We start from the raw sequence: 6,000 nt of genomic DNA on the forward strand, positions 1-6,000 counted from the left end.
CTTAAAGGCAGTTCTGTAATCCCATAATGTGTCATCTAACTTAATACTCCAGTCTTTCCGTGATTTAGAAACTACCTTAGACAAGATCTCTTTCAGCTCACGATTAGAGACTTCAACCTGACCACTAGTTTGGGGATGATACCCCAAACCACGCCGGTGTTGGACACCAACTTTAGACATAATAGAAGTGAGTTTCTTTTCTTTAAAATGCATTCCCCCATCACTAATGACGACCCTAGGGACACCCAATCGGGGGAATATGATCTTTTTAAACATCTTGATCACGGTCTTAGCATCACAATGAGGTGAGGCAATTGCCTCAACCCATTTTGACACATAGTCTACAGCCACTAAGATATACCTGTTACCTTTACTGGATGGGAACGGTCCTTGGAAATCAGTGCCCTAGACATCGGAGACCTCAACCTCTAAGATGCCGTTTTGTGGCATCTCATGTCTCTTTGAAATGTTCCCTGATCGTTGGCAAGCATCACAAGCTGAAACAAAAGACTTAGCAACAGCAAACAAAGAAGGCCAGTAAAAACCAGACTGAAGTACCTTAGCCACGGTGCGCGATGGACCGTGGTGACCACCATATGAAGAGGAGTGACAGCCTTCCAGGACTACTTTGGCCTCCCACTGCGGAATACACAATCTGTAGAGACCGTCTGCACATTCCTTAAACAAGTAAGGATCATCCCAGAAGTACTGCTTAGCGTTATACGACGCTTCCTCTGGCGATGAGAAAGGTCAGGCGGCAGCTTGCCACTGACAACGAAGTTAGCTATATCTGCATACCAAGGTTCTTGGTTAACAATAGACAATATAACAGCAATTAAAGTATCGTCAGGAAAAGAACCATCTATAGGTAGAGAATCTTCCCCTTCTTGTCGCACCAGTCGCGACAAGTGATCAGCTACAACGTACTCAGCTCCTTTCTTATCCTTAATCTGCAAATCAAACTCCTGAAGAAGGAGTATCCATCTCAATAACCATGGTTTAGCCTCCTTCTTAGCAAGGAGATGCCTCAAAGCTGCATGGTCAGTAAAAACAGTAACTTCTGACCCAACTAAGTAAGTACAAAACTTCTCCAAGGCATAAACAACAGCTAGCAGCTCTTTCTCAGTGGTAGTGTACTTCACTTGAGCCTCATCTAGAGTTCGGCTCGCATAGTAGATCGCGTTCAAAGCTTTGTCTTTCCTTTGGCCCAGCACTGCTCCTAGTGCTTAGTCACTGGCATCACACATTATCTCAAACGGCAAGTCCCAGTCGGGAGGCTGTATGATCGGCGCAGAGACTAAAGCCTGCTTTATCCTGTTAAAAGCAGAAAGACACTCATCAGTAAAAATAAAAGGGGCATCCTTAAGTAGCAATTGTGTAAGTGGTTTAGCAATTTTTGAGAAGTCCTTGATAAACCGGCGTGACCAAGGAAACTTCTCACCCCCTTAACATTAACAAGAGGCTGTAATTGCTGAATCACTTCCACCTTTGTTTTATCAACCTCTATCCCCCTATCAGAAACTAAGTGCCCTAAAACAACTCCCTCGTTGACCATAAAGTGGCACTTATCCCAGTTCAGCACAAGATTGACCTTAATACAGCGCTGCAACACTTTCTCAAGGCTAGACAGACAGTTAGAAAAATCACTTCCATAAACACTGAAATCGTCCATGAAAACTTCCATAATAGACTCAATATACTCTGAAAATATCCCCATCATGCACCTTTGAAAGGTGGCAGGGGCATTACACAAACCAAAAGGCATCCTGCGATAAGCAAAAACGCCCCGAGGACAAGTAAATGTAGTCTTAGCTTGATCGTCTGGGTGAATAGGGATCTGAAAGAACCCGGAATACCCGTCTAAATAGCAGAAAAATTTATGAGAAGCTAACCTTTCTACCATTTGATCAATAAAAGGAAGGGGAAAGTGATCTTTCTTGGTGGCGGCGTTCAGCTGTCTGTAATCTATGCACATCCGCCAACCAGTCACTACTCGAGTAGGTATTAATTCATCCTTATCATTCTTAACTACAGTTTTCCCTCCTTTCTTTGGGACCGCTTTGTCTTTGGACTCACCCATTTAGAATTACCGACAGAATAAATAATACCGTATCTAGAAGCTTCATTACCTCACCATCACAACATCCTCGTATCTTCCGGTTCACCAACCGACCACCCGTGTGCAAGGTTTGTGTTCTTCCTCCAGCTCTATCCTGTGCATACGGATATCGGAACTAATCCCCTTGATATCGTCCGGTGAATAACCCAAAGATGCTTTCTGTTTTTCTTAAGTACAGCTAACAAAGAAGTCAGCTGATCATCATTAAGCTTAGCACTAACAATGACTGGATATTGCTCAGTATCGTCTAAGAAAACATATTTTAGATGAGAAGGGAGAGGCTTACGTTCCGGTACCTTTACCTCAATGGAGCAAAGAGTGCTAATCATTTGTTCCACTTGCTCTCCCTCATGCTCATCCAAATCATCAATAAGCAAATCCAACGCAGCGTCATCGTCGTCTGGGCTATCTACACACTCATCAAACAAAGATAAGGGCTTCTAGTGGGTCCTTCATAAAAGAACCCGCCGAAATCATAGATAGACTCGTCAATAATATCTACTGAATAACAAGTATCCTCTATCATTGGGCGAGCCAAAGTACTAGACAGATTGAAAGTGATCGCGTCATTCCCAACTGCAAGAGTCAAACGCCCTTGTCTGACATCAATAACGGCCCCAGCTGTACAAAAGAAAGGTCTTCCTAATATAATTGGGGTCCGGGTGTCCTCAGCTATATCTAAAATAATAAAATCCCTGGGATAAAGAGCTTGCCTATTTTCACAGGCACGTCCTCTAAGACACCTAAGGGCTTCCTAACTGATCTATCAGCCATCTGTAGGGCAATGTTAGTCACTTTAAAATAACTCATGTTCAGTTTCTTGCAGACAGGAAGGGGCATGATGCTAACACTAGCTCCTAAATCACAAAGAGCCTGATCAATGACCATGTTGCCTATAATACAGGTAATAGAAAAGCTGCCCGAGTCTTTCATTTTAGGTGGACCTTTATTTAAAAGCAAATTACTAGATTCTTCAATAAATGAAATCGTCTCAAATTCACTTAAATTTCTCTTACGCATCACAATATCTTTCATAAACTTAGCGTAAGTAGGTACCTGAGTAACAACTTCGGAAAAAGGGACAGTTACCTGGAGGATCTTCACAACGTCCACAAACTTACCGTACTGTCGCTCGATCTTTGCGTCCTTCAGACGACCTGGGAAGGGCACTCTGGTAGCAATAAGTGGACCCGCAACTTTCTCTTTACCTTTATCAATGCGTGACACCTCCACAGCAGGGGAAGGTGACACGGTAGCGGGATTAGATAGTAATATAGGATCTCCGCCACTTCTGGTACTCGATCGAGCACAATTACCACTCGATTGAGTGGTTTCACACTGCAATATACTCGATCGACCATATTTATCACTCGATCGAGTGATTTCTTCAGCAAATTCAGTCGATCGAGTAAGAATATCACTCGATCGACCATCTTCAATTTTTGCACTACTCGACCGACCAGTATTTTCACCCGATCGAGTGATGGGATAAATTGATTTACTTGATCGAGTAGATAAATCACTCGATCGAGTGTCTTGATTACACGCAGCAAGTATTTCAGCTAAAAACTCATCCATATCATCCATATCATCCTCCGGGGCATCTTCAGCTATCAGAATCCCGTCTTCCGGTTCTTTTGGCTCTTCATGAGTAATGCTAACTTGGAGGTTCGTCATTTCAATTGGATTGCATGTAGATAGAAGCTTGGCTTGGTCACTCGCGAGTGTTAACTGCGCGACTTGTTCCCTCAATTCCGCTATGACCGTTTCTTTCCTATTGCACTTCTCATCAAACTGTTGTGATATGCTCATCACAAAGGATTTTAATTCAGCAATTTCTTCATTTGCAGAAGGAGAACCGGTTGCGGCGCTGGCGTAGAAGGAGTTGAGACATTCTTTATTTCTTCATACAGCTGAGAAAAAGGAACTCCGTGCCACATCTACCACATGGCTGTGAATTAGACATTCTGGCAAATAGACTTACAAAGTAACCGAATAGCCTGCAAAACTAATAAAAACTTTGCAGAAATGAGATCAGCCTCAAGGAATAAATTCCCTGAGACGAGAAACCAACTTAATTAAAGCAACAAAATTGCGCCACCTCCCCGGCAATGGCGCCACAATTTGACACGGCTATCGCAACCCTATCAAAGATAAAACCTAAAGGTCTCAACTAAAATGTAGCAGAGGCAGTCGAGTATCGAATCCACAGGGAGGTAATGTAATTATCAGCTATCTAGTTCTAGTCCTAAAGTAACAACTGGGGGGTTTTGTTGAATTGGTTTCTAAACTACGAGGTTTAAGGGAAGGAGAAAAAAGGATAAGAGCAGTAAGACAAGATAAAGGTTTAAACTATCAAGAAAAAAGGGACATGTCGGGAATTCGGTTCACTACAGTAGTCTAATGACTCAGCTGTAAATGATTCAGACAAACTAATGTGAGACGGATGTTGAAAGGTCCTTTCGCTCCACTTTCTATCCTAAATTACCACTAACTTAACTTTCATCCTCATTAGGGTAGTCTACTGTTCATAGATGGCCTATTTAGTCCAATCTTTCGATCTAGGATTAATTTTAGCCAGATTAAAGGGTGACATAGAAGCGTGCACTCAACTAAGTCGGATAAATACAATTAAATTGCTATGGTGACAGGGTCTCACAATTAAATCATCTAATTCATTTACTACATCGTCACATTTCTACCGTAGATCCCCTAATCCCAACATGAAAGGAGTTTAGCTACTCATATTGCTAATTAAACTAACAAAGAATTAAATTCCCAAAGAAGAAACATTATGAAATAAACAATAAATTGCATAAAAGAAAATTAGGGCAGAAGGATAATCGAAGTAAACAAGCAATTAAAAGCAAACAAATGATTAATTATTATTAAGAAGGAGAAAGGAATTATAATCCAAGCGAATCCGGCGTAAAGAACACAAAATCCGAGTGAAAATAATCCCAAAGCAAGGTTACAGTGAAGGAGACTAATGTACGTAGCATAGTTTAACAGTAGAGAGTTTGCTAAAAAAAGAGAGAGATCTAATTAACCTAGTAAAGCGTGCTTAAATAGCAAAATAATTAAGTTCAGCGAAATAAACACTCACGCGGGCTAATTAAAGCCCATAGCCATCAAAACCACTCGATCGAGTGGATTAAAACCACTCGATCGACCAAATCCTCAGCCAAATCTACTCGATCGACCAGAAAGTCACTCGATCGAGTAGATGGTCTTTCTGCAAGTTAACGGTCGAGCAGTAAACTGCTCGATCGATCATTCTGGGATGTAGAAACCACTTGATCGAGTGGGAAAACTGCTCGATCGAGTGTTTCATCTTCATTTCAGCTCAAGTCTGCCACCGAATGCCTCGTAATGCGTGCAACGACGCATTCAAATGCAGTATCTCACTCTGGGACAATCCCGTCTCCTCTAAATGCATGCAAAAAGGACGAAAAAGGGTACGATTCCACTACTTTCGCGATCATTCCTACAAAAAGGACAAAATGCACCAACGTAGCCAATTCGGGGCAAAATACCATAAAAACAGTATAAATATGCATAGAAATACGTGCTGAAATAGGCTAAAGAGACTATACATTAGGCACGTATCAAATCTCCTTAAACCTCGTAGTTTAGAAACCAATTCAACATAAACCCCCAGTTGTTACTTTAGGACTAGAACTAGATAGCTGATAATTACATTACCTCCCCGTGGATTCGATACTCGACTGCCTCTGCTACATTTTAGTTGAGACCGTTAGGTTTTATCTTTGATAGGGTTGCGATAGCCGTGTCAAATTTTGGCGCCGTTGCCGGGGATCGAACCCGGGTCACCCGCGTGACAGGCAGGAATACTTACCACTATATTACAACGAATATCG

The sequence above is a fragment of the Silene latifolia genome, chromosome Y, assembly GCF_048544455.1.
Source record: "Silene latifolia isolate original U9 population chromosome Y, ASM4854445v1, whole genome shotgun sequence".
NCBI lineage: Eukaryota > Viridiplantae > Streptophyta > Magnoliopsida > Caryophyllales > Caryophyllaceae > Silene > Silene latifolia.